The 11,419-nt window shown below is 37.1% G+C and overlaps 1 protein-coding gene across 4 annotated transcripts in view; it reads right to left on the bottom strand.

The window, feature by feature from the left end:
* SLC39A10 (solute carrier family 39 member 10) overlaps window positions 1-11,419 on the bottom strand; it is a 111,141-nt gene that overhangs the window by 44,660 nt on the left and 55,062 nt on the right. For 2 of the 4 annotated variants that reach the window (XM_007115955.4, XM_007115957.4), the window contains one exon: window positions 3,162-3,270. The exons of 1 other annotated variant lie outside the window; for it this stretch is intronic. The gene's annotated coding sequence lies outside the window, so the exon portion shown is untranslated. Of the gene's footprint in view, window positions 1-1,916; window positions 1,977-3,161; window positions 3,271-11,419 lie in introns of those variants that run through there. One more of the 4 variants, XM_028480333.2, reaches the window with a different exon arrangement.

The raw sequence follows: 11,419 nt of genomic DNA, 5'->3' as shown, positions 1-11,419 counted from the left end.
TAGAGGGGTGGGATAGGGAAGGTGGGAGGGAGGGAGACGCAAGAGGGAAGAGATATGGGAACATATGTATATGTATAACTGATTCACTTTGTTGTAAAGCAGAAACTAACACACCATTGTAAAACAGTTATACTCCAATAAAGATGGTAAAAATAAATAAATAAAAAATAAAGTCTTCCCAAGTGTATATGCAAATCTAATTCAGTGTCAGTCAAAATCCTGGAAGCTGTCTGCTTTTGGTGAGACTGCATAAGCTAATCTAAAAATTCATATGGATGAGCAAAAACCCAAGGACAACCAAAACAGTTCAGAAAATTAGCAAGGTGATAAAGACTTCTTTTTATAAAGTTATATAACTAAAATAACAGAACTGGCAGACGGCCATACAGATAGACCAAAGAAACAGAACAGAATTCAGAAAAAGAATCAATAATATTGATTGTGAAAAAATAGTTCTCCCTCACACCATACACAAATGTCAATTCCAAGAGGATTAAAAACCCAATGTGAAAAACAAAAAAATTCTTAACTTTTAGAATAAAATATAGGAGGCTATCATGACTTTAGGCTAGGGAAAGACAAAAAAAGCACAAACCTTAAAAGGAAATTTTAGATAAATTAATTAAACTAAATTTTAGGTAAGATGCAAAAAGCACAAACCTTAAAAGGAAATTTTGATTAATTTAATTAAACTAAATTCTTTAAGTATTACTCTACAATAAAACAAAGTTTATGACAAGCTATACACTAAAAGATATTTGCAGTGTGTATATATAAACAATGCATGTAAAAGATCAGTATTCAGAACATATAAAACATATATATATATAAATATAGAAAACTCCAATATTGCATAAAGAACTATACAAAGGTTATAAACAGGACAGATGGTTAAGCAGCGACATGATCACTAATAATCTGGATAATACACCAAGACATTAAGAGGCAAAAATTAATATCTGAAAATACCAGGTGTTAAGCAAAAATCTAATGTAAAGAAATAGAAAATACCTTACACTGCTGGTGGGGGTATAAATTGGTGCAACCATTTTGGGAAGCAATCTGACATTTACTGAAGATGAATATGAATACACTCCACAGAGCCAAAATTCCACTTTTATCTATCTATCTACCCTAGAGAAACTCTTACACTATGCACAGGAGACAAATTCAAGAATCTTTATCGCAGTATTGTTGAATTTTTTTTTAATGTTAACTATCTTGTAAATAACAGAATACTCAACTAAAAGTGGTTAAAACAAAGAGGAAAATTTCACATTAAAAAAGTTGGGGAAAATGGTGGTTTCAGGACAATTACACAAGCAAAAACCCAAACTCTCTCATCCTCAGATCTTTCTCCTCAGAATCTCAAGAAACTGCTGTTGCTACAACCACTCCATCCTTGCACAACCACATCCAAAGCCGGAAGGTTTATCTTTTTCTTTTCATCCAGGGAGAAAAATCTTTCCTGAAAGTTCCTCTCAGATGTCACTTAACATATCTTTCATCAGGGCTGTACTACATACACAAAACAAAACTGGTAAAGGAAGAAATTACCATGATCGGCTTAGACAAATCAACATTCATTCTCTTAAGACTGGAAAGAAGCCACCTTTCCTATGCATATGGAGGGCATACTAACAGCAAGCAAAAAGGAGGTAAATGAGGAATGGCAGTTGATTATATAACCATTAGTGCCTGCCACAAACCTAAATGCCCATCAGTAGAAGAATGGATAAAAAATATGGCATACTTATGTAATTAAAGATTACGCTAAAGTCATAAATGTGTGACTATGAAATACACAACAAACACAATTCTTAGAAACATAAAGAGTAAACTCCAAAAAGGTACATGTCATATCATTTATACACGATTAAAAACATGCAAAATACCTTAATTTGGGTTATACATACATGTAGCAAGAGCTTAACATGGGGATGATCACATTCTAGAGAGTGGTTATCTTTTCAGGAAGAAATGAAGGGGAGTCAGATGGTAGAGGGAGTATGCATATATAGCTGCATCTGCAGTGTTTTATTTCTTAAAAAGTGAGGGGAATCTGAAGCAATGACAAAACATTTAATATTTGTAAAAGCAGCATAATGGGATTCAGGTGTGTGTTATACAGATCTTCCCCGACTTAATAATGGGATTATGTCTCAACTCATCCTAACCTGAAAAATATCATAAGTTGAAAATGCATTTAACATACATAATCCACTGAACATCATAGCTTAGCCTAGTCTTCCTTAAATGTGCTCAGAGCACTTACATTAATTAGCCTACAGGTGGGCAAAATCATCTAACACAAAGCCTGTTTTATAGTAACAATCTCATGTAATTTATTGAATACTGTACTAAAAGTGAAAAACAGAAGGTTGTATGGGTACAGGATGGTTTACCTTTGTGATCACATAGCTGACTGGGAGCTGCAGCTCGCTGCCACTGCCCAGCATCACAAGAGCGTACTGTACTGCATATCACAAGCTTGGACAAAGATCAAACTTCAAAACATATGGCTTCTACTGAATGCATACTGCTTTTGCACCACTGTAAAGTCAAAATATCGTAAATCGGAAGCCATCTGTATTGTATATACTTTTTGTAAGCTTGATACCTAACCACCATCAGTGATTAATCAACATGTGTTGGAGGAACAGCAGAAGCAGTATCATGGTTACCTGGGAACTTGTTAGAAATGTAAATTCTTGCACCCCACCCAGACCTACAAAATCAGGAACTCTGGGGTTAGGGCTCAGCAGTGTGTCATTCAATCTGCCTAGTGAGTCTGATGCTAGCTAAAGTTTGAGAGCCACTACCTCTACAAATAAATTATATAAACACTCCCATTTATTTCAAATGATACTTAATTACATCGAATATTATGATTACCTGAATTAGGTTTAGTTATCACACATGGTTTATGTGGGTTAAGAATTTTAGAAAATAATTAGTCTATAAAATATGTTTAATCCCAAAGCTACATTAAGTTTGAGATTTTGTTTTTAATCCAAACGCTTCAGTTTCTTATATAATAGTCTCATAAAGTCACCATTTAAAACATACAGTTTTAGCTATACACTAATGAAGATGAAAGGGCACAGATAATTAAGACAATCGCTATTAAGCAGAAAGAGGACATTACACTCTACAATTACCTTGGTTTTCCACTTGAAGATGCTAGTGAAAGGCGATACTCTGAATGAATGCTGCTGTGTTCATTTGATATGTAAATGTCTTGTAGTTTCTTCAGTGAACATTATCTCACTGTCAAATGAACAGGTACCAGTGGTAAAAATAAAACATACATATATATTGATCAGGCAACATCAAATGAATGACTCCATGAAACACAAAAACTGTGGGTGGTCTATATGAGTTTTAAATTGTCATTTGTGTCTACTTTTTGAATGTATAGTACTCAATTTGTTTACTGCAAAGATTCTAATATCTTAAGTCACCTAATCATTTACATTCAAGAGAGCACGACAGGAATGCAAAATACATGAGTGACATCATAAAGGTAATATTAAATCTGTGTTAAGTATTTTTAAAAGTAAGTCATACATAAACTTTGCAACTTTAGAACAGCTATATAGCAGGTGTGTGCCGGAGAGTCACTCGAATGAAGTATGCATTTGTCAGCATAGACTAAGCAGCTATTGTAAAGAGACTTCTCTCAAAGGGCGGTGGCTTAAGAAACAAGCAAGTTTATTTTCCTCTTAAAAACAGTCCAACACTTTAAGTATATCCTGCCACTCCCTTCTGGCCTGCACCCAGTATGGATCTCATTCAGATTCGATGCAGAAGTCAAAAGCTTTTCAGACAAGCAAAAGCTAAGAGTATTCAGCACCACCAAACCAGTTTTACAACAAATGATGAAGAAACTTCTCTAGGTGGAAACACAGGAGAAGAAAAAGACCCACAAAAACAATCCCAAAACAATTAAGAAAACGGTAATAGGAACATACATATCAATAATAACCTTGAGTGTAAATGGATTAAATGCCCCAACCAAAAGACACAGACCAGCTGAAGGGACACAAAAACAAGACCCATATATATGCTGTCTACAAGAGACCCACTTCAGACCTAGGGACACATACAGACTGAAAGTGAGGGGATGGAAAAAGATATTCCATGCAAATGGAAATCAAAAGAAAGCTGGAATAGCACTAGTCATATCAGATAAAATAGACTTTAAAATAAAGACTGTTACAAGAGATAAGGAGGGACACTACATAATGATCAAAGGATCAATCCAAGAAGAAAATATAACAATTATAAATGTTTATGCACCCAACATAGGAGCACCTCAATACATAAGGCAAATGCTAACAACCACAAAGGAGAAATTGACAGTAACACAATAATAGTAAGGGACTTTAACGACCCACTTACATCAATAGACAGATCATCCAAACAGAAAATAAATAAGGAAACACAAGCTTTAAATGACATAATAGACCAGATAGATCTAATTGATATTTATAGAACATTCCACCCAAAAGTGGCAGAATACACTTTCTTCTCAAGGGCACATGGAACATTCTCCAGGATAGATCACATCTTGTGTCACAAATCAAGCCTTGGAAAATTTAAGAAAATTGAAATCGTAACAAGCATCTTTTCTGACCACAAAGCTATGAGACTAGAAATCAATTACAGGAAAAAACTGTAAAAAAAACCAAATACATGGAGGCCAAACAGTGTGTCACTAAATAACCAAGAGATCACTGAAGAAATCAAAGAATAAAAAAATACATAGAAACAAATGACAATCAAAACACGACAACCAAAAACCTATGGCACACAGCAAAACCAGTTCTAAGAGGGAAGTTTATAGCAATTCAATCTCACCTCAAAAAACAAGAAAAATCTCAAACAACCTAACACTACACTTAAAACAGGTAGAGAAAGAAGAACAAAGAACTCAAAGTGAGTAGAAGGAAAGAAATCATAAAGATCAGAGCAGAAATAAATGAAATAGAAATGAGGAAAACAATAGCAAAGATCAATAAAACTAAAAGCTGGTTCTTTGAGAAGATAAAATTGATAAACCCTTAGCCAGACTCATCAAGAAAAAAAGGGAGAGGACACAAATCAACAAGATTAGAAATGAAAAAGGAGAAATCACAACTGACACTGCAGAAATACAAAGGATTATAAGAGACTACTACAAACAACTATATGCCAATAAAATGGACAACCACGAAAAAATGGACAAATTCTTGGAAAGGTACAATTTTCCAATACTGAACCAGGATGAATTAGAAAATATCAACAGACCTATCACAAGTAATGAAATTGAAACCATAATTAAAAATCTTCCAGCAAACAAAAGTCCAGGACCAGATGGCTTCACAGGTGAATTCTATCAAACATTTAGAGAAGAGCTAATACCTATTCTTCTCAAACTCTTCCAAAAAATTGCAGAGGGAGAAACACTCCCAAACTCATTCTATGGAGCCACCATCACCCTGATACCAAAACCAGAAAAAGATATCACAAAAAAAGAATATTATAGACTAATATCACTGATGAACATAGATGCAAAAATCCTGAACAAAATACTAGCAAACAGAATCCAACAGCACATTAAAGGATCATAGACCATGATCAAGTGGCGTTTATCCCAGGAATGCAAGGATCCTTCAATATATCCAAATCAATCAATGTAATAATCCATATTAACAAACTGAAGGAGAAAAACCATATGATCATCTCAACAGATGCAGAAAAAGCTTTTGACAAAATTCAACACCCACTTAAGATAAAAACTCTCCAAAAAGTGGGCACAGAGGGAACCTACCTTAACATAATAAAGGCCATATATGACAAACCCACAGCAAGCAACATACTCAATGGTGAAAAGCTGAAAGCATTTCCACTAATATCAGGAACAAGACAAGGATGTCTACTCTTGCCACTCTTATTCAACATACTTTTGGAAGTCCTAGCCACAGCAATCAGAGAAAAAAAGGAAATAAAAGGAATACAAATTGGAAAAGAAAAAGTAAAACTGTCACTATTTGCCAATGACATGATACTATACACAGAAAATCCTAAAGATGCCACCAGAAAACTACTAGAACTAATCAATGCATTTGGTAAGGTTGCAGGATCCAAAATTAATGCAAAGAAATCTGGCATTCCTATACACTAACAATGAAAAATCAGAAAGAGAAATTAAGGAAACATTCCCATTTACCACTGCAACAAAAAGGATAAAATACCTAGGAATAAACCTGCCTACGGAGGCGAAAGACCTGTACTCAGAAAACTATAAAACACTCATGAAAGAAATCAAAGATGACAAAAACAGATGGAGAAATATACCATGTTCTTGAGTTGGAAAAATCAATATTATGAAAATGACTATGTACCCAAAGCAAGCTACAGATTCAATGCAAACCCTATCAAACTACCAATGGTATTCTTCACAGAATTAGAACAAAAAATTTTACAATTCATATGGAAACCCAATAGACCCCGAATAGCCAAAGCAATCTTAAGAAAAATGGAGGAATCAGGCTACCCAACTTCAAACTATACCATAAAGCTACAGTAATCAAGACAGTATGATACGGGCACAAAAACAGAAATATAGTCAATAGTACAGGATAGAATGCACAGAGATACACCCACACACATGGGCACCTAATTTACGACAAAGAAGGCAAAAACATACAATGGAGAAAAGACAGCCTCTTCAATAAGTGGTGCTGGGAAAACTGGACAGCTACATGTAAAAGAAAAATTAGAGGGACAGCTTCAAGATGGCAGAGGAGTAAGATGTGGAGATCACCTTCCTCCCCACAAATACATCAAAAATACATCTACATGTGGAACAGCTCCTACAGAACACCTATGGAACCTGGCAGAAGACCTCAGACTTCCCCAAAGGCAAGAAACTCCCCACATACCTGGGTAGTGCAAAAGGAAAAAAAAAACAGAGACAAAAGAATAGGGACAGGACCTGCACCTCTGGGAGGGAGGTGTGGAGGAGGAAAAGCTTCCACACACTAAGAAGGCCCTTCACTGGTGGAGACGGTGAGTGGGTGGGGGGAAGCTTTGGAGTCACGGAGGAGAGCGCAGCAATAGGGCTGCAGAGGGCAAAGTGGACAGATTCCCACACAGAGGATCGGTGCTGACCAGCACTCCCCAGCCTGAGAGGCTTCTCTGCTCACCTGCCGGGGCAGGTGGTGGCTGAGAGCTGAGGCTCGGGCTTCAGAGGTCAGATCTCAGGGAGAGGACTGAGGTTGGCTGCGTGAACACAGACTGAAGGGGACTAGTGCGCCACAGGTAGCTGGGAGGGAGTCCAGGAAAATGTCTGGAACTGCCTAAGAGGCAAGAGAACATTGTTTCAGGGTTCACGAGGAGAGGGGGCTCAGAGCACCGCCCAAATGAGCTCCAGAAACAGGCTGGAGCCGTGGCTATCAGCACAGACACCAGAGACAGGCATGAGATGCTAAGGCTGCTACTGCAGACACCAAGAAGCCTGTGTGAAAGCACAGGTCACTATCCACACCTCCCCTCCCAAGAGCCTGTGTAGCCCGCCACTCCCAGGGTCCCATGATCCAGGGACAACTTCCCCAGGAGAACACATGTCATGCTTCAGGCTGTTACAACGTCACACCAGCCTCTGCCACCACAGACTCGCCCCAAATTCCGTACCCCTCCCTCCCCCTGGCCTGAGTGAGCCAGAGCCCCCTAATCAGCTGCTCCTTTAACCCCATCCTGTCTGGGCCTGGAAGAGATGCCCTCAGGTGACATACATGCAGAGGTGAGGTCAAATCCAAAGCTGAAGCCCAGGAGCTGTGTTAACAAAGAAGAGAAAGGGAAATCTCTCCATGGAGCCTCAGGAGCAGAGGATTAGATCTCCACAATCAAACTGATGGACCCTGCAACTGTGGAATACCTGAAGAGACAACGAATCATCCCAAAATTGAGGCGGTGGACTTTGGGAGCAACTGTAGACTTGGGGCTTGCTTTCTGCATCTAATTTGTTTCTGGTGTTATGTTTATCTTAGGTTAGTATTTAGAGCTTATTATCATTGGTAGATTTCTTTATTGATTTGGATGTTCTCTTCCTTTTTTTAAATATATTTATTCCTTTTTCTCCTTTTGTGTGTATGTGTATGCTTCTTTGTGTAATTTTGTCTGTATAGATTTGCTTTTACTATTTGTCCTAGGGTTCTGTCTGTCCGATTTTTTTTTTTTTTTAGTATACTTTTTAGTGCTTGTTATCATTGGTGAATTTGTTTTTTAGTTTGGTTGCTCTCTCTTTCCTTCCTTTTTTTTTATACTACTTTTAAATGTTTTTATTTTTAAATATATTTTTTTAATTTTTTATTTTAATAACTTTGTTATTTTATTTATTTATTTATTTATTTGCTTATTTATTTATTTATTTTCTCCCTTTTCTCCTGAGCCAGGCGGCTGACAGGGTCTTGGTGCTCTTGCTGGGTGTCAGGCCTGAGTCTCTGAGATGGGAGAGCCGAGTTCAGGACACTGGTCCACCAGAAACCTCCCAACCCCACATAATATCAAATGGCGCAAGATCTCCCAGAGATCTCCATCTCAACACTAAGACCCAGCTCCACTCAACGACCAGCAAGCTACAGTGCTTGACCTCCTATGCCAAACAATTAGCAAGATAAGAGCACAACCCTGCCCATTATCAGACAGGCTGCCTAAAATCATAAGTTCACAGACACCCCAAAACACACCACCAGACGCAGTTCTGCCCACCAGAAAGACAAGATCCAGCCTCATCCACCAGAACACAGGCAGCAGTCCCCTCCACCAGGAAGCCTACACAACCCACTAAACCAACCTTACTGACTGGGGGCCAACACCGAACACAATGGAAACTACGAAACTGCAGCCTGCCAAAAGGAGACCCCAAACACAGTAAGTTAAGCAAAATGAGAAGACAGAGAAATACACAGCAGATGAAGGACCAAGGTAAAAAACCACCAGACAAAACAAATGAAGAGAATATAGGGAGTCTACCTGAAAACGAATTCAGAGTAATGATAGTAAAGATGATCCAAAATCTTAGAAACAGAATGGAGAAAATGAAAGAAACGTTTAACAAGAACCCAGAAGAACTAAAGAGCAAACAAACAATGATAAACAACACAATAAATGAAATTAAAAATTCTCTAGAAGGAATCAATAGCAGAATAACTGAGGCAGAAGAACGGATAAATGACCTGAAAGATAAAACAGCAGAAATAACTACTGCAGAGCAGAATAAAGAAAAAGGAATGAAAAGAATTGAGGACAGTCTCAGAGACGTCTGAGACAACACTAAACACACCAACATTTGAATTATAGGGGTCCCAGAGGAAGAGAAAAAGAAAGGGACTGAGAAAATATTTGAAGAGATTATAGTTGAAAACTTCCCTAAAATGAGAAAGGAAAGAGTCAATCAAGGCCAGAAAGCACAGAGACTACCATACAGGATAAATCCAAGGAGAAACATGCCAAGACAAATATTAATCAAGCTATCAAAAATTAAATACAAAGAAAAAATATTAAAAGCAGCAAGGGAAAGGCAACAAATAACATACAAGGGAATCCCCATAAGGTTAACAGCTGATCTTTCAGCAGAAACTCTGCAAGCCAGAAGGGAGTGGCAGGACATATTTAAAGTGATGAACGAGAAAAACCTACAACCAAGATTACTCTACCCAGCAAGGATCTCATTCAGATTCGATGGAGAAATTAAAACCTTTACAGACAAGCAAATGCTAAGAGAAATTCAACACCACCAAACCAGCTTTACAACAAATCCTTAAGTAATTTCTCTAGAAGGGAAACACAAGACAAGGAAAAGACCTACAATAACAAACCCAAAACAATTAAGAAAATGGTAATAGGAACACACATATCAATAACTACCTTAAATGTAAATGGATTAAATGCTCCAACCAAAAGACACAGACTGGCTGAATGGATACAGAAACAAGACCCATATATATGCTGTCTACAACAGACCCACTTCAGACCTAGGGACACATACAGACTGAAAGTGAGGGGATGGAAAAAGATATTCCATGCAAATGGAAATCAAAAGAAAGCTGGAGTAGCAATTCTCATATCAGAGAAAACAGACTTTAAAATAAAGACTATTCCAAGAGACAAAGCACACTACATAATGATCAAGGGATCAATCCAAGAATAAGATATAACAACTGTAAATATTTATGCACCCAACAAAGGAGCACCTCAACACTCAAGGCAAATGCTAACAGCCATAAAAGGGGAAATCGACAGTAACACAATCATAGTAGGGGACTTGAACACCCCACTTTCACCAATGGACAGATCGTCCAAAATGAAAATAAATAAGGAAACTAAAGCTTTAAATGATACATTAAACAAGATGGACTTAATTGATATTATAAGACATTCCATCCAAAAGCAACAAAATACACTTTCTTCTCAGGTGCTCATGGAACCTTCTCCAGGATAGAGCATACCTTGGGTCACATATCAAGCCTTGGTAAATTTAAGAAAAATTGAAATCATATCAAGTATCTTTTCTGACCACAACACTATGAGAATAGATATCAATTACAGGAAAAAAAACTGTAAAAAGTACAGACACATAGAGGCCAAACAATACACTACTTAATAACCAAGAGATCACTGAAGAAATCAGAGGAAATCAAAAAATACCTAGAAACAAATGACAATGAAAACACGACGACCCAAAACCTATGGGATGCAGCAAAAGCAGTTCTAAGAGGGAAGTTTATAGCACTAGAATCCTACCTCAAGAAACATCTCAAATAAACAACCTAACCTTACACCTAAAGCAATTAGAGAAAAGAAAAACAAAAAACCTCCAAAGTTCGCAGAAGGAAAGAAATCATAAAGATCAGATCAGAAATAAATGAAAAAGAAATGAAGGAAACAATAGCTAAGATCAATAAAATTAAGCTGGTTTTTTAAGAAGATAAACCACTAGCCAGATTCATTAATAAAGGGAGAATACTGAAATCAATAGAGTTAGAAATGAAAAAGAAGAAGTAACAACTGACACTGCACAAAAACAAAGGATATGAGAGATTACTACAAGCAACTATATCCCAATAAAATGGACAACCTGGAAGAAATGGACAAATTCTTAGAAAAGCACAACCTCCTGAGACTGAACCATGAAGAAACAGAAAATATAAACAGACCAGTCACAAGCACTGAAATTGAAACTGTGAATGAAACTTAAAAGCTTTTGCCAAGCAAAGGAAACTACAAACAAGATGAAAAGACAACCCTCAGAATGGAAGAAAATATTTGCAAATGAATCAACAAAGGATTACTCTCCAAAATATATAAACAGCTCATGCAGCTCAATATTAAAAAAACAAACAACCCAATCCAAAAATGGGCAGAAGACCTG

This window comes from Physeter macrocephalus, chromosome 2 (genome assembly GCF_002837175.3).
Source record: "Physeter macrocephalus isolate SW-GA chromosome 2, ASM283717v5, whole genome shotgun sequence".
NCBI lineage: Eukaryota > Metazoa > Chordata > Mammalia > Artiodactyla > Physeteridae > Physeter > Physeter macrocephalus.
The sequence above is the reverse complement of the archived record's forward strand: the minus strand, read 5'-3'. Positions and strand labels throughout refer to the sequence as shown.